The following is a 19,314-nucleotide window of genomic DNA, read 5'->3' as shown; positions in this document are numbered from 1 at the left end:
CTAGCAGAACCAGACTGAAATTCCTAAGGTGGGGAAGGGCTTTAAACCTCTATCTTCACAGAAAAGTCCTTTGCCAGAGAATGCCAAAGAAACTGCTTTTGTACATATCCATGGACCAGAATGAACTCAAAAAGACTCATAAATGAATCAGTCCATCGCATCACTCCATATTCATTTATGTGTAACCCACACATTTGACTATCATGTTATAATCCTAGCCTGGGAACGACACACCTGAGCCCTAAAAGGAGACATCGTTATCCCTCACTACAAGTTCAAATAAATTAGAAAGACAACTCTCTTTCACTTAAAGTTTATTTTGTTTGATTAGTTGTGCAGCAACTAACACAACGCTCTCCTTGTAGTTGAGATAACCGCTACTGAGACTTACCATCTCCGTCCTCTCGCTCCTTTACTTTCCTGTTCTCTTTTTACATTTGTAGGACATGTAAGAACCATCAATCAATTCTAAGTGAATTAAATACACAATCGTGCCAAAGACGACGAATCATCCTTATGAATTTGATTGTAACCATCCTCTCATTTGTTCTTCCTAACCTCCCTACATTTGGAAACGCAATCCAAGTTTTAGCATCTCATCCAACGTTGAGATCAATTTAATAGAGATACGTGTTGAACAACTGTCGCCTTCGCAGCCTCCCTGGTGAGCGGTCCAACTGTAAGGTGTATGGTGTCAATCCTGTCAGACTAAGCAAAGAGATATCAGAATTATTATTGTATTATTTTGTCCAAAGCAAGAAATATAATAATAGTGTTTACGTTTTGATAACATTTAATTGGAAAAAAATAATTTTCCTCATTTGAAAAACAGAAATTTTGCTTGTCATTTGAATTTGTTTTTCACCTCTGTCTCTCTTTTCCCCTTCCTCATTAGAGTGACAAAGTCTTCGCATCTCTAGTCTACTTAGACACCCTGAGACCAACACAGTCATCACCACAATTCACTAGTGGTTCACAATCACTGATACAACACTTAGTTGTCCCACCACACATAGGCTTTTACTCCACACAGATCTGTGTCAGTCTCTCTTCTCCCTAGCGTGCCAACATGCCGCAGACTGCAGACCCCATGCCCCATGGGGAAGATGTGAACATTTGGCTCAGAGGCATGACAGACAGCCTCACTCCAAAGACATTTGAACTGTTATTATTTTTAATAATAATCCTAATCCTGAGAAGATTCCTGACACAAGATTCAAGCCAGAACAACAACTACGAGGAGCTAGTCAAGATCACAAGCTCACTAAGCTATGCCTTCACAACCCAGCTGAAACTGAGCGACAAGCACATCACCCACCTTCAAGAGGAGCTGACACGTGCTCAACATCGCATAGACAAGCTGGAAGTGAAAGTTCAAGATCAACTCAAAGCACCCAGCGAGAGGGAGCGGGAAACAACGGAACAAGTTATGAAGCTCCAAGCAGCCCTGGCAGCAGCTCAGCTCGACCAGCAACATGCACTGGCTGCTCAGAAAGACCTGGTAAACAGACTCCAGTATGCCGAACAGCTACTAGAGAAAGCCAAGATAGACATCAGAAACAAGAATTCTGAAAATAGTGCTTTGAAAGACCACCTTGAAAGGTACAGAACTGAAACGGACAATCTGACCCAACAACTAGATGATACCAACGATGAGCTCTACATGGTCAGAAAAGAACTCCAATATGCTTACAAGCACAAACAAGAGCCAAGGAAAGAGAAACATCTCTTAGCCTCATCACTGCTGAGCAGAGCAGAGTCCCACGTCCAAGAACTGGCATATGATGAAAGGAGCGAAGGGCCACAACCCAAAACCTCACCTGCCTTCGCCACACAACCCTTTCCTGCCAACGAAAGAAAACCTCCCGTCCAAGACCTTGGAGCTGCACACGGGATGACCATCAAAGACCTCAACAAGCTGTCTGTAAACATCAGCAGGTTCAACCCAGACTCCACAGAGAGCCCCGACATCCAAGCTTACCTGCGAGATATCGAATTTCACCTGGAAGTGAGACCTCATGTGACTGACAGAGACTGGTTATACCTCCTTAGAGCCACGTCCAGTCCCGAGGTACGTAACTTCCTAGATCGACAGCCCAGTCAAACCAAGTCAAACTACCAACGACTTCGTGAGGTCCTGATTAAAGAGTTTACAGACCCAGAGTCTGAACATGGACTGTTAACTGCCTTAGAAACCAAACAAGGTCGTCAAGAGACTCCACAAGCTTATTACAACCGACTCCGACAAGCCTACTTTGGTGCACATAACAAGCCTGATCTTGAAGAGGATGTGAACTTCAAAAGCCTCTTTCTAAGAAATTTGCACCCTGGAGTCAGTCACCATCTAGGTGTCATGGCCTGTCCGAACTCCATGACCATCCAACAGTTGCGTGACCTAACACAGAAGGCCTATAACAAGCAGAAGTTGGCCTCAAAGAAAGGTAACAGAACCTCCACACTCTTGAACTCTGTCAACAAAGACTCAAGCCTTGCACTGGACGACACCCAGTGGCATCACAACACCAGAGTCTTCCATCAAGAACACAGAGAGCGTGACACCCATATCCACGACCGCTTTCAGCCCAACTGCTGGAAAAATCCATGGGACCAGCCACGCTTCTCAAGAAACCAAAAGGATAAGAACATCTGGAAACCTAACCAGATATCCAAAGGTAATCACCTGGCTCATCCAAGAGCAACTCCTGTGGGTAAGCGACAACAAAACCCACCTCAGCACCACTCAGACATGCACAGTGCTGAGTATGCACAAGAACATGACCGCTTACCATTAGAAGACACGGAACAAGTCATGAAACAACTGAGAGAGTTCTTTCAAGACAATTCACATGCATATGACCACAAAGTTGAGTCATGCTCGCTGTGACCAGCGACAGAACGGAAGGCCGATGATCACCTGGTGCACCACATCAGAGATGACAAGCACCTGTTCAACAACGACCCAGAACGAACAAGTCTTTCACGGCCAACCGTTGATGAAAAATCTGAGGTACTAAAGGACATCACCTCAGTCACCTAACACAGTCACTAACAAACTGTCAAATGAACTCCAACTCCAAGTACCACATTCCCTGTCTGTGCAACAGCAACCACCAGAGCACAGAAGGTCAGAAAGTCTGCTACAGCCAGAAGGCATCACAAGAAGAATGCAACATAGGAGACAAAGTTTTGCAACCCAGCTTCACACAGCCATGCCAAACTGCCTCCGACTGTCTGCTAAAGAACTTCCTGCCTTGCTGGACTGACCCTCATTAGACCATGGACACGCCCTCATCCAAGCCAAGGACGCAGAGAGCCAGTCTTCAGTGACATGCTAGAAAAAGGGGGAGACAACACAGACTTGAACAGATCTGACCACACATGCACTACACCAGTAACACATACAACATTACCTACACCCAGAGGTAAACACATCTACTGATAACACATTCAACAAACATATTCTTCCCACAGGTAGAATACCCAACTTTTAGTGTAACAAAGTTACACATACCCACCATGAAGAAACGTGCAGCCATCCTCACAATAGGTAGAACACCTGACACTAAGTTAAGGTTCATGACACACTAGCTGCACCTGACATCCTAGCTCGTAGTTGTAACCCATGCTAGGAAAACCCACAGCAGCTTTGTTTTGTTTTGTTCTTCTTTTACCTATCCTTCTCCTTCCCCTCTTTCCTGAGTAGGTGAAATGCCTAGACACCCTGCAAGGGTCGAAGGTCTGATATTAGGATTGACTCGCAACACCTAATATCCGCCAGCCACTCTAAACTGAATGGAAGCCAGAGAGCTCCATGCGTGATAGGTCAATTCATTGAATTGAAAATGAAATTACTAGAAAACTAATGGTAAATGTGTAAAGTAAGACAACCTAGAAGAACCAAACAAAGTTAACCACAAATTTGATTGATGAATCAAAATAAAAACAATTTCCAAGACGATCTAAACTATCCTCAATGTGCTAAACTGCATTGACTAATTGAACTTAACCACGTGTACCTAAATAACCTGATGCCTGCACCAGTACAGTAACTGTCATGGAGGTGTTGTCTTGCTGTTTGCTGTGTTTGTCTGCTTCTTCTGCCTTTGTTTCTCCAGCGATCGACGATGTCTTCACCTAAACACCTCGCCGATCGAAAGGGGGATATATGTAACAGAAATGAGTCGAACCAGACAAATTAAAGAGTCTAAAATCTGTGTGCATTGAAACACGAGAGCTGAATTCCTCAGGAAGTCGTAAATCAGTTCGAGTGCCACAAGAACCAAACAAGATGACCAACCAACTTGTTCACACAACAGCTTTCAACATGAACACCACTAGAGCAATTATTTACAATTTCAATTCGAAGAAGAGATTGTCAAATTTGTTGTGCATAATTGAAATGCAACGCTGGACATCACATGAAAACCCATGAGAGTACTGCACACTTCCATTGACTCCCAACCCCCCCCACCTAGCAGAACCAGACTGAAATTCCTAAGGTGGGGAAGGGCTTTAAACCTCTATCTTCACAGAAAAGTCCTTTGCCAGAGAATGCCAAAGAAACTGCTTTTGTACATATCCATGGACCAGAATGAACTCAAAAAGACTCATAAATGAATCAGTCCATCGCATCACTCCATATTCATTTATGTGTAACCCACACATTTGACTATCATGTTATAATCACTTATTGTGTATGTTTTTTTTAAGTAACTATGGTATAGCTGAAGGGTACATAGTAGTGTTTGATATGTGTGTGATTGTATTTTCTTGCTTGATAATGTCCTGACAATAATTTATTTGTAAAATATATCATAATCGTGTTATAGGAATCATGTCGAAAATTACACCCTGCCAGAGCAGGAACATTCGGACCACATGCTTGGTAAGATAAACAAATGATTTACGATACCCCGAGCCAAGACAATATCTGATTGGTCAAGACAATATTTGAGGCGTGGCCAACAGGCCTCTTTAAATACTTTGGACACCATGATGCCTTGCTTTTAGTCGGCTTTTTAGTCTGCTTTCAGAGTCTGCTATTAGCCATGTCTGTTTCTAGTCTCTAGCTATGCTTCTGCTAGCTTGTAGCTCCTAGCCATGCTGTGTAGTCATCACCGTTCTTTGAGCGCTGTTCCAGCGTGCCTGCCTACTTAATCACGATGAGAAGGAGCACAACCTAGTCTCGTCAAACTTTATTTCTTTTCTTTTCCGTTTGAGAGTTTCGTGTTTTGAGTTAAGTTTTGTAACGTCGAGTCTCCGACGCCTGACCTCGGGTGCCCGTTCAACTTCACCCACCCCACAGGACTCTGCACTTTCAGCCAACGCCCAACAACCACGGGCTTCCCAAGACGTCACTTCAGCGACTGAACTTCCAGCCAATCAACGACCTCGGGAAAGCCCTTTCACCGAGGCTCCCTCTTTCACAGGAGACGCAAGTAACATTACCTCCAGACTGTGACCTTTGCTGGTGTATCTAATATAATTTTAACCTCACTGAGGAACTCAATGCGAGCGCTAATTACGTGATTGATGGTTGTTCATGTCTATGCAATTTAACGTATTGCTGTGAACTTGGGATTCCATATTTCCATTCTCTTAAACTCATCTTTCCCTAACTTTCGATCTTCCTGCAACTTGTGTGAATGTGTGTGCGTGCGTTTATGTGTTAGATTAGTTATATGTCTTAGATTTATCTAATAAAGCCTTATTCATATTGAAAAGAGAAGTATCTTGTGTTTTGTGCTTACAAGTTAATGCCTTAAACTGCCGATCTTGTTACTGTGCTAATTGATAGTGTTTCACTATAGTTTGGATATTAGTATCCAGCGCAGATTTGATGTTAAACGGCTCGTTCACTGACCAGCCGTGAAACAGTGATTCTGTTCAAATTCCCTTTAAAATCTTAAATGATTCCCTTTGAGCTAAACTGACCTGTTTCCCTTACACCTATTTAATGCCTTTTGTAACTATATAATATTGTTGTCAATTTTTATTGTTGTTATACTTATTATTGTGTACCTTTTATTTACCATTATTGTGTGTATACTTTCAGAACCACACATACCCACATATCTACAGTGGAGAATAAAAATCAAAGAAGAAACATCAGAGTCATTGCATTCTAACCGGATGTGCCACAGTGATTGCAAACCTTTACTAACCAACCCCAAATAAATACCTCAAAACAGAGACCCTCGAGCAAGAACTGAACCCCAACTGTTCCTCAGCGCTGCAGGTGTGTGTGTGTGAGAGAGAGAGAAAGTGTGTGTGTGTGTGTCTGTGAGAGAGAGAGAGAGAAAGAGTGTGTGTGTGTGTGTGCGCGCGAGAGAGTGTGCGTGTATCTGTTCACGTTGTGTGTGTGTGTTAAATGCAGAGTATGGGACACTATATACTGTTCCTCAGCGCTGCAGGTGTGTGTTTGTGTGTGTGTGTGTGTATATGTGTTAAATGCACTAGACTTGGCCAAACGTCACATCCTTTTCCTTTCCTTTTCCTGAAAGTAAACAGTAATCTTTAATCTGACTGTAAGTGCTGTAGAGTATAATGATACTAACTGTAGTTTCTCCAGCTTGAATTGTGTGTTCATCAGTAGATCACTGAGGTGTTTCACTCCAGAGTCTCCTAGTAGTTTATTCCAGCTCAGGTTCAGTTCTCTCAGGTGTGATGGGTTTGATTTCAGAGCTGAAGTCAGGATGAGACACTGTTTCTCTGTAATACTGCATCCCCACAGACTGAAGACAGAAAGAGAAAACACAATGAATCAGACACGTTATGTTCATGTGGGAGTAATTCATCATGTGTTAACATCATACACTGCAATAAATAAAACATTACCAAAACCTTATTATATGAGCATAAACAAAACAGAAGAAAAAAGATGAACAAAGTAGACACAGGATGAACTACAGAACATTAATAAAATAACATTAAATGTGAGAAATCAAGAAAATTCTGTTTCTGAATTACAATTTATTTAAATATATTTTTTTACTTTTTTTGCTACTGTCATTCTTTACTGTACATGTCTGAGTGAATAAAAATAATAATTTGGTCCATTAATGAACTGGATTACTGTGATCTCCGGTGATTGACTGAGATGAGACCCTCGAGCAAGAACTGAACCACAACTGCAGGTGTGTGTGTGTGTGTGTGTGTGTGTGTTCACTGTGTGTGTGTATGTGAGAGAGTGTGTTTTCACTGTGTGTGTGTGTGTGTGTGTGTGTGTGTGTGTTCACTGTGTGTGTGTATGTGAGAGAGTGTCTTTTCACTGTGTGTGTGTGTGTGTGTGTGTGTGCGTGTGTGTATGAGAGTGAGTGTGTGTTTTCAAGGTGTGTGTGTTCACTGTGTGTGTTCAAGGTGTGTGTGAGAGAGAGAGAGAGTGTGTGTGTGTTCACTGTGTGTGTGTGTTTGTGTGTGTGTGTGTGTTAAATGCAGATCACATGTTCAAATTATGGGACACTATATTTGGCCACACGTCACATTCTTTTCTTTTCTTTTCTTTTCCTGAAAGTAAACAGTAATCTTTAATCTGACTGTAAGTGCTGTAGAGTATAATGATACTAACTGTAGTTTCTTCAGCTTGAATTGTGTGTTCATCAGTAGATCACTGAGGTGTTTCACTCCAGAGTCTCCTAGTAGTTCATTCCCGCTCAGGTTCAGTTCTCTCAGGTGTGATGGGTTTGATTTCAGAGCTGAAGTCAGGATGAGACACTGTTTCTCTGTAATACTGGCAATAACACAGACTGAAGACAGAAAGAGAAAACACAATGAATCAGACACGTTATGTTCATGTGTGAGTAATTCATCATGTGTTAACAACATACAGTGCAATAATTAATAAAACATTACCAAAAACCTTAAAACATGACCATAAACAAAAACAGAAGAAAAAAGATGAACAAAGTAGACACAGGATGAACTACAGAACTACTTAAAATAACATTAAATGTGAAAATGTAGTTTAAATGTGAGAAATCAAGAATTCTGTTTCTGAATTACAATTAGGGATTCACCGGTTGAAAGGCCATAAATCGGACGGTTTGCGCTTAAAAAACGCAATCGGCTTTTGGCTGGTTTTTGGTCTTTTTTCGACCGATTTTTCCGGAAGTACGCCCGCATGCACAGACTACATTGTAATCATTCGCTATCATGTCATTTGTGTGGAAGTATTTCGAAATCTGTTCGCAGGACACGGACAGCCGATCAGCGCCGGAAGTGCAGAGCTACACGTCTGAGGCACAGATAACAGGAAGCGAACAGCCGACTGCACAAAATAAGAGTCCCTTTATCGCGAGTGTATCTGTACCTGTCCGCGCCCTCCACAAGAGGAGACAGTGAAGGATGTTCAGATCAACTTCTCACGTGTTGGATGAGAAACCAAACAGACTAACTGTGACAAAACTGAAATGTTTGTTGTTGTTTTTTTGTAAAGTAGAGCTTGCAAAAAAGTGTTTAATTCATCCAATTAAAAAAAAAAACAGGGTAATGATGGACATCTATATTTTTTAACTTGAGACAATAGTTATTTATTTTTCAAAGTAAAAAAAAAAATATATATATATATGTGAATCATTACCATAACACTTTGCATCTTTGTTTTATTCGCACCAACATTATTTGATTTTAACAGTTTGGAATAATGCGTTTATATAGCATACTTTTATTTAGTCTCACTGGTAAAGACCTTTTTTTTAAAACCAAACTTAAAAACTAAAATACTGAATGCTGCTTAAGAAACCTCTTATTGAATGTGTGTTGATTGTGTTGTTTGGATTGTAGAACTATGCAGTTGTCTTTAATTTCACATGGTTACAGTTAATCTTTTATTTAAGGCCAGTTCTCTGTAGTTTCAACACAATTCAGAAACAAAAGCTAAATGCTGAGGTCTGTATCATCTATGTTTGTATTGAATGTAGTCTACTTACTGTGCAGTTACTGCCGTTAATTTCAGATGGTTACGGTTATTGTTTTCAATTGTCAAAAGCCAATTTGGGCTATTAAATACCAAATAAACATCTTGTTTATGCACACTTTCCTTCTTTCTTATTTGTTGTTTAAAGATAAAAAAAAAAAAAAAAAAAAAAACGCAAATCGGTATCGGCCATGAAAAATCATGATCGTGCATCCCTAATTACAATTTACTTAAAGACATTTGTAACTTTTTTTGCAATTGTCATTCTTTACTGTACAGGTCTGAGTGAACAAAATAATAATAATAATAATAATTTGGTCCATTAATGAACTGGATTACTGTGATCTCCGGTGACTGACTGAAATGAGACTGTTGTAAAGACTGCGATAACAAACAATGGACAGTGAATGCTATTGGTGGGCTTTTTAATTGACAGTTGAAACTACGAATCAGTACAGCTTTAGCGTCATCTGAAAGTAGTTCCGCCAAAGGATATAGCCTAGAAGTGTGTTGCATCAGAAAGTTTAGTGCGGAGCTAATGAGTGTTCTCCAAAGTTTATTTCAAGTGTGTGCGTGCAGCTAGAAGTAAGTTCAAATGTTCTTATCTTTGTTATTAATACATTTGTGTATTGTTGCGGTTTAAGATAATCACAGACTTCAGATATTAATGGCAATACTGTATGCGTGTGTACAAAGATTCAGCAATTGCCATTCCTTTGTGTGAATTAATGTGATTATGATAGTTTATGACAGCTGTTTATATGCTTATCAGACCCGTTATGTGGATTATATGCTTATTTGCATGCGCACCTATGAATGCCTCAAGATTAACGTTCTAAAATTGCACCGTCATTTGTTTACATAAGACCGCCGGAATGGCGCTAATAATGTTACGGCCGCGGGTTCGAGTCCCGCTCAGAGCAGTCTGTACACAATGTTGATTTATTGTAATTATACATTGAATATAGTTAATCCTATTTAATGCCTTTTGTAACTATATAATATTGTTGTCAATTTTTATTGTTGTAATACTTATTATTGTGTACCTTTTATTTACCATTATTGTGTGTATACTTTCAGACACATACCCACATATCTACAGTGGAGAATAAAAATTAAAGAAGAAACATCAGAGTCATTGCATTCTAACCGGATGTGCCACAGTGATTGCAAACCTTTACTAACCAACCCCAAATAAATACCTCAAAACAGAGACCCTCGAGCAAGAACTGAACCCCAACTGTTCCTCAGCGCTGCAGGTGTGTGTGTGTGTGTGTGTGTGTGTGTGTGTGTGTCTGTGAGAGAGAGAGAGAGAGAAAGAGTGTGTGTGCGCGTGTATCTGTTCACGGTGTGTGTGTGTGTTAAATGCAGAGTATGGGACACTATATACTGTTCCTCAGCGCTGCAGGTGTGTGTTTGTGTGTGTGTGTGTGTGTATGTGTTAAATGCACTAGACTTGGCCAAACGTCACATCCTTTTCCTTTCCTTTTCCTGAAAGTAAACAGTAATCTTTAATCTGACTGTAAGTGCTGTAGAGTATAATGATACTAACTCTAGTTTCTCCAGCTTGAATTGTGTGTTCATCAGTAGATCACTGAGGTGTTTCACTCCAGAGTCTCCTAGTAGTTTATTCCCGCTCAGGTTCAGTTCTCTCAGGTGTGATGGGTTTGATTTCAGAGCTGAAGTCAGGATGACACACTGTTTCTCTGTAATACTGCAATAACACAGACTGAAGACAGAAAGAGAAAACACAATGAATCAGACACGTTATGTTCATGTGTGAGTAATTCATCATCTGTTAACACCATACAGTGCAATAATTAATAAAACATTACCAAAACCTTAAAACATGACCATAAACAAAAACAGAAGAAAAAAGATGAACAAAGTAGACACAGGATGAACTACAGATCTACTTAAAATAACATTAAATGTGTAAATGTAGTTTAAATGTGAGAAATCAAGAATTCTGTTTCTGAATTACAATTAGGGATTCACCGGTTGAAAGGCCATAAATCGGACGGTTTGCGCTTAAAAAACGCAATCGGCTTTTGGCTGGTTTTTGGTCTTTTTTCGACCGATTTTTCCGGAAGTACGCCCGCATGCACAGACTACATTGTGATCATTCGCTATCATGTCATTTGTGTGGAAGTATTTCGAAATCTGTTCGCAGGACACGGACAGCCGATCAGCGCCGGAAGTGCAGAGCTACACGTCTGAGGCACAGATAACAGGAAGCGAACAGCCGACTGCACAAAATAAGAGTCTCTTTATCGCGAGTGTATCTGTACCTGTCCGCGCCCTCCACAAGAGGAGACAGTGAAGGATGTTCAGATCAACTTCTCACGTGTTGGATGAGAAACGAAACGGACTAACTGACAAAACTGAAATGTTTGTTGTTGTTTTTTTGTAAAGTAGAGCTTGCAAAAAAGTGTTTAATTCATCCAATTAAAAAAAAAAAAAACAGGGTAATGATGGACATCTATATTTTTTAACTTGAGACAATAGTTATTTATTTTTCAAAGTAAAAAAAAATATATATATATATATGTGAATCATTACCATAACACTTTGCATCTTTGTTTTATTCGCACCAACATTATTTGATTTTAACAGTTTGGAATAATGCGTTTATATAGCATACTTTTATTTAGTCTCACTGGTAAAGACCTTTTTTTTAAAAACCAAACTTAAAAACTAAAATACTGAATGCTGATTAAGAAACCTCTTATTGAATGTGTGTTGATTGTGTTGTTTGGATTGTAGAACTATGCAGTTGTCTTTAATTTCACATGGTCACAGTTAATCTTTTATTTAAGGCCAGTTCTCTGTAGTTTCAACACAATTCAGAAACAAAAGCTAAATGCTGAGGTCTGTATCATCTATGTTTGTATTGAATGTAGTCTACTTACTGTGCAGTTACTGCCGTTAATTTCAGATGGTTACGGTTATTGTTTTCAATAGTCAAAAACCAATTTGGGCTATTAAATACCAAATAAACATCTTGTTTATGCACACTTTCCTTCTTTCTTATTTGTTGTTTAAAGATTAAAAAAAAAAAAAAAAAAACGCAAATCGGTATCGGCCATGAAAAATCATGATCGTGCATCCCTAATTACAATTTACTTAAAGACATTTGTAACTTTTTTTGCAATTGTCATTCTTTACTGTACAGGTCTGAGTGAACAAAATAATAATAATAATAATTTGGTCCATTAATGAACTGGATTACTGTGATCTCCGGTGACTGACTGAAATGAGACTGTTGTAAAGACTGCGATAACAAACAATGGACAGTGAATGCTATTGGTGGGCTTTTTAATTGACAGTTGAAACTACGAATCAGTACAGCTTTAGCGTCATCTGAAAGTAGTTCCGCCAAAGGATATAGCCTAGAAGTGTGTTGCATCAGAAAGTTTAGTGCGGAGCTAATGAGTGTTCTCCAAAGTTTATTTCAAGTGTGTGCGTGCAGCTAGAAGTAAGTTCAAATGTTCTTATCTTTGTTATTAATACATTTGTGTATTGTTGCGGTTTAAGATAATCACAGACTTCAGATATTAATGGTAATACTGTATGCGTGTGTACAAAGATTCAGCAATTGCCATTCCTTTGTGTGAATTAATGTGATTATGATAGTTTATGACAGCTGTTTATATGCTTATCAGACCCGTTATATGGATTATATGCTTATTTGCATGCGCACCTATGAATGCCTCAAGATTAACGTTCTATCATTGCACCGTCATTTGTTTACATAAGACCGCCGGAATGGCGCTAATAATGTTACGGCCGCGGGTTCGAGTCCCGCTCAGAGCAGTCTGTACATAATGTTGATTTATTGTAATTATACATTGAATATAGTTAATCCTATTTAATGCCTTTTGTAACTATATAATATTGTTGTCAATTTTTATTGTTGTAATACTTATTATTGTGTACCTTTTATTTACCATTATTGTGTGTATACTTTCAGACACATACCCACATATCTACAGTGGAGAATAAAAATCAAAGAAGAAACATCAGAGTCATTGCATTCTAACCGGATGTGCCATAGTGATTGCAAACCTTTACTAACCAGCCCCAAATAAATACCTCAAAACAGAGACCCTCGAGCAAGAACTGAACCCCAACTGTTCCTCAGCGCTGCAGGTGTGTGTGTGTGTGAGAGAGAGAAAGTGTGTGTGTGTGTGTGTGTGTGTGTGTGAGAGAGAGAGAAAGAGTGTGTGTGTGTGCGAGAGAGTGTGCATGTATCTGTTCACGGTGTGTGTGTGTGTTAAATGCTGTTCCTCAGCGCTGCAGGTGTGTTTGTGTGTGTGTGTGTGTGTGTGTCTGTGAGAGAGAGAGAGAGAAAGAGTGTGTGTGTGTGTGTGCGCGCGAGAGAGTGTGCGTGTATCTGTTCACGGTGTGTGTGTGTGTTAAATGCAGAGTATGGGACACTATATACTGTTCCTCAGCGCTGCAGGTGTGTGTTTGTGTGTGTGTGTGTGTGTGTGTGTATATGTGTTAAATGCACTAGACTTGGCCAAACGTCACATCCTTTTCCTTTCCTTTTCCTGAAAGTAAACAGTAATCTTTAATCTGACTGTAAGTGCTGTAGAGTATAATGATACTAACTCTAGTTTCTCCAGTTTGAATTGTGTGTTCATCAGTAGATCACTGAGGTGTTTCACTCCAGAGTCTCCTAGTAGTTCATTCCCGCTCAGGTTCAGTTCTCTCAGGTGTGATGGGTTTGATTTCAGAGCTGAAGTCAGGATGAGACACTGTTTCTCTGTAATACTGCAATAACACAGACTGAAGACAGAAAGAGAAAACACAATGAATCAGACACGTTATGTTCATGTGTGAGTAATTCATCATGTGTTAACACCATACAGTGTAATAATTAAAACATTACCAAAAACCTTATTATATGACCATAAACAAAAACAGAAGAAAAAAGATTAAAGTAGATTAAGATAGAGGATGAACTACAGAACTATTTAAAAATAATATTAAATCTGAGTGTGTTCATGGTGTGTGTGTGTGTGTGTGTGTGTGTGTGTGTGTGTACACTGTGTGTGTGTGTTCACGGTGTGTGTGTACACGGTGTGTGTGTGTGTGTGTTCACGGTGTGTGTGTACACTGTGTGTGGGTGTGTGTGTGTTTTCATGGTGTGTGTGTGTACACGGTGTGTGGGTGTGTGTGTGTTCACGGTGTGTGTGTGTACACTGTGTGTGGGTGTGTGTGTGTTTTCATGGTGTGTGTGTGTTCACGGTGTGTGTGTACACTGTGTGTGGGTGTGTGTGTGTGTGTGTGTGTGTTCACGGTGTGTGTGTACACTGTGTGTGGGTGTGTGTGTGTGTGTGTGTGTGTTCACGGTGTGTGTGTGTTAAATGCAGAGCATATGTTCAGAGTATGGGACACTATACTTTGCCACACGTCACATCATTTCCTTTTCCTGAAAGTAAACAGTAATCTTTAATCTGACTGTAACTGCTGTAGAGTATAATGATACTAACTGTAGTTTCTCCAGCTTGAATTGTGTGTTCATCAGTAGATCACTGAGGTGTTTCACTCCAGAGTCTCCTAGTAGTTCATTCCCGCTCAGGATCAGTTCTCTCAGGTGTGATGGGTTTGATTTCAGAGCTGAAGTCAGGATGACACACTGTTTCTCTGTAATACTGCATCCCCACAGACTGAAGACAGAAAGAGAAAACACAATGAATCAGACACGTTATGTTCATGAAGTCACAGCAGAACAACCTTCATCTGTCAAACACAGCATCTTAATCTACATTGAGAGAAAGAGAGAAGATAGAAGAAAACTATTTAATAAAGTCACAATGTCTTGATAAAACAAAAAACAGAGGAAGAGAGTCTGAACATCTTTGGATAATTTTCCACAATTTGGTCTTCAAAACAGAAAAACAAATAAGTTGTTCATTTAACCAAATAATTTACACTTCTCATGATTTATGTACAATTTCTCCTGATTCTTGATAGAAATACAATGAAGTTTTAATTCCTAACAACCTTGTGTGAAAGGTGTTATAATCTTTCATATTTTTTTATTTCTTGTCATATAATTCTTATTTCATCTTTTGTCTAAAACTGATCATATTGTCTAAAATAAAAGTCCTGACTGCTGTGTATTTGTGTTTAAATTGATTCTGGTCTGAACATCACTACAACGTAAATGCATTCGCTCTGCTCTGTCCAGTGACTTGATCAGCTTTGCTACACAGATTCAGCTTTGTACATCTAAATAAAACTGTAGGTTTGTCTGTGTGTGTAGATGTGAAGTACAGTAATATTTCTCTGAAACAGGTCAGACTGAAGAAGCAATGCCTGCTCAGAATAAAGCCAAGTCTGGACCGGTTCTGTTCAGTTGTGTTACACATTCATTAATCTGGTGTTTGATGACAGAGAGATGATATGAAGCATCAATAAACACTATGAATATGTTCTGATACAGCAGCACACAACTATTCTGTTGTGTCCCATTAATAAACACAATGAAAACAGTTCTGTCCCACTGGATAAAAGAGAAATGTTTGTGTATTTTTGCTATTATTAAGTGAAATGATTGGATATTGGGTTGTGTATTTGACCTGCTGTATGAGCAACAAGAAACACTCATTACAACTTTCAAATGTTTAGATCACACAACAACTAACTTTACAAGTAAAATATACAGTACAGAATATAGACAGATTAACTATACAAAAAAATAATATATGAATATGTATTTATATATATATATAGTCATCCAAAAATATTTTTAATGATATCCGGGTCGCGGCCGATCGGGTCGTTTGATATAAATATGCCAATTAAACCTTTGTAAGTTATATAGTACTAGACACAGCTTTGATGTTAATGGCTAGTGTGCATAGTCTTTATCTCTTATAAATATCTCTGCCTTGTAAGGTGATCATAATCCACATCAGATCTCAAACAGAAGTTACTTCAAACACTCGCTGCGGTCTGAAAGTGACTTCTGAGCTATTATTATTAATGTCTTTAACTTTATGAAATGATCCTTTGCACTGATGCTCTCCAGACACAGAGAAACTCCTCCTTCATTCATAACCTCCTCTAACCTAAACTCCTCTTGCCCCAGCAGTAACAGTGGAAACCAGACTGACCCTGCCTTTATGAAATTACATTGAAATATAGAAACATGCATACACATACACACATATACTTTTTTTTTTTTAAATTAGACTTCAATACTCAGTTTGTAGTCAGTAAACATGAACACATTCAGCAGTCACAGCAGAAGTAAGAGACACTTTTAACTGAAGTCTATTCAAAAGTTGTATTAATCTTTTCTAAGAAGGTTGGAAGCTGTATTAAATGCAAACAATGGTAAACACATTAATAAAATACTCTCTATTTCTAATGTGTTCACATTATTTTCTCCAACCCCTATGCACTTAAAGGGACAGTTCACCCAAAAATGAAAATTAGTCCATGATTTACTCACCCTCAAGACATCCTAGATGCATATGAATTTCTTCTTTCAGACAAATATAATCAGAGTTATATTAAAAATGTCCTGGCTCTTCCAAGCTTTATAACATGAGGTCTGACTCAAATGAGAATTAAAATAGATGACTGTAACATTACTAGTCATGTAACATGTGAAATGATGTAAGATACTCACTTCAGTGTGTTGAGTGTACAGTGTTTATCCTGCAGTAGAGCAGAGATCTGATTCACTCCTGTGTCTCCTAGTTCATGTTCCCTCAGATCCAGCTCTCTCAGGAGTAACGGGTTTTTACCCACAATTCCAGTCACATACTGACAGCCTTCATCTGCAGCAGGACCCAAAAACCTGCAGAAGAGAAGATGAAGCTGGAATCAATTCAATGTGCATTACATCACAAAACATTTAAAGATTATCAAACATTGTTTGTAACGAAAAGCTCTAGTTCAAGTTTAAACAGTTGAACATTTAAATATACAAATCATTTTTAAGAAAGTCAAAAGTAAATTATTTAAAAAGAAACTCTTGGGACAAAAGCTCACTAGATCATGATTCTCAAAAATCTGAAGATCTTTCTGGCTTTTAAGCAGGAGATGAGGAAAGTTAGCAAATAGATAACTAGCTTGTGACAGCTAAGCATTCATAGAGATATATTTAGTTGATCTTTTGATGCCGGCTCTTCCTATTATTATGTAGCAGAATTCACCAAACACTGGATTACTGATCCACTAACAGAGAACATGATCTGGGTTCAGACCATCTCTGGATAGTTTTATTTAACTGATGTCTGTAATGATGCAACAGTAATTCTGCTCATTATGCAGGTTCAGACGTGTGTGTGTGTGTGTGTGTGTGTTATCAGTGATCCTCTCCTGACACACATCACATGTTTGTGGTCTGTGATCGATCTGCTGTAGTAGATCTACAGTGTTGTGAATCTGAGCTTGATGGAAATATATGTACAGTGCATTCAGTAGGGCTGTGTATTGCCAAGAATCTAGTTATGATACATATCACGATACAGGTCGTGATATATTTACAGATGTATCTAAATGCCTACATGCCATAATGGATAGTCATCGCATGTATCAGAATAAGGCTATCTATTTGCTCGCACACGAACAGGTCCGTTTCATCTCAGAGACGCATCATGTCTTTGCGCTTGGCAAATTCCGCCAAGTAAATAGCAAATCCGTCATGGCACGAACACAACTGGCTCTTAAAGGGAATGGAAGATCACACTCTGATTGGTTTATTGCATGTTACGCCCAAAAAACTCCCATTACTCATTAAGAGAATAGAGACAACCAGTTTAGACCATGCGCCCGGGTGCGCAAACCGTTTTTCCGTCGTTAAAAAAGCAAAAGTGGATTTGGACACTCCCTGAGTGCACCTGTGCTGTGCACTTTACACTTTGCGTTTAGATCGTCAAAATAGGGCCCATAATCTGCCTTGGGCCTTGGGCCTTGATATTATAAAGAATAAGATCCTGAATATATTACAGTTGGTTTAATACCTTTATCTCAAATGGTGTCAGAGTTGAATTAATTTAAGTGGGTACAGTATATAAAATATTTGAAAAATATGGATTCAGTACTGTATATAAAACAATAAAGGCATAATCTGAAAAACTAAGCCTTGTGCATTATACTGAATAATATTCTGTATATTTTACAGTTGGTTTAATCGAGTGCAGCATTAGTTCAGTCAGGCCACGGAGGCATAGGCTGTGACCAGTTGATGCGGTCAGCTGTCAAATCACTACCACTCTCCTATTAGACTCGGGACATATATATGTGGCACCACTGCTTGCTTATTATGCTCAACGGCTCATAAACCCTACCTCCCTCCCCATTATAAGCATGAGCATATTACTGTGCACCTTCTGGTTGTCGTCTTCTTTGTTTCAGATCACTAAGGCTTTCAAAATCTTAGCTGGCATGCACCTCACTGCTGAGAGACACTCATCCTCATAACCAGACTACAGGATAGACGTCCTACTGCCACATCCACGTGATTATCACTGTTTGCTTTAAAGACATTTCTAAAAGTCTTAATTATCATGTTTTTCTAAACTCATGGTTCTGGGGGGGGTTAATGTTAAAGCTCTTGTAGTTCAATTATTCTCGGAGCAAGAACCCCCATACCGCCAAAGATAAATTGTGTTCAATAAACTCAAGTAAGCATGCCAAAGTGGTTGCTGTCTGAAATACCTTTATCAAATGCTGTTGTCATTTAATGGATTTATATTATTGCATACTTTAAAAGTTGTAAAGTTATTAGAAAACACACAAAATGGTAATTAAAAAAAAAACAGAACTAATAATGGGGATTTTTTTCTGAACATTTAATTGTTAGTTTCTGCATTATAATGTCACGTAGTTAAAAAAAAAACATTTAAATTAATTTCACCATTTAATTCCCTAGAAATTAAGTAAATGTTAACTATTGAGGCACCAAACTACTGAACACCAGTACATCCAGTGACTCAAAATGTCTTATTAACCTGTAACTTTTAACACAACTAAACTGTGCTGACATTTATCATCAAAACAACAGCAGCTGCAGCATTTCATCTTTCATGTTTGATCATTTTAAACAACAAATTGTGTACCTTGCTGAATTAGTGAAATAATATGTTATTCTATAATACACTATAATACACATACCATATTTTCCGGACTATAAGTCACACTTTTTTTCATAGTTTGGCTGGTCCTGCGACTTATAGTCAGGTGTGACTTATTTATCAAAATTAATTGTTTTTTCCTCATCATGACGTATTTTTGGACTGATGCGACTTATACTCAGGTGCGACTTATAGTCCAAAAAATACGGTACACACACACACACAGAGAAATTTTAAATATGTATTATTGATTGTGTATTATTTCATCATGTCTCACCTCAGTGTGTTGAGTTGACA

The sequence above is a fragment of the Carassius auratus genome, unplaced genomic scaffold, assembly GCF_003368295.1.
Source record: "Carassius auratus strain Wakin unplaced genomic scaffold, ASM336829v1 scaf_tig00020785, whole genome shotgun sequence".
Classification (NCBI taxonomy): Eukaryota; Metazoa; Chordata; class Actinopteri; order Cypriniformes; family Cyprinidae; genus Carassius; species Carassius auratus.
This window is presented reverse-complemented; position numbering follows the sequence as displayed.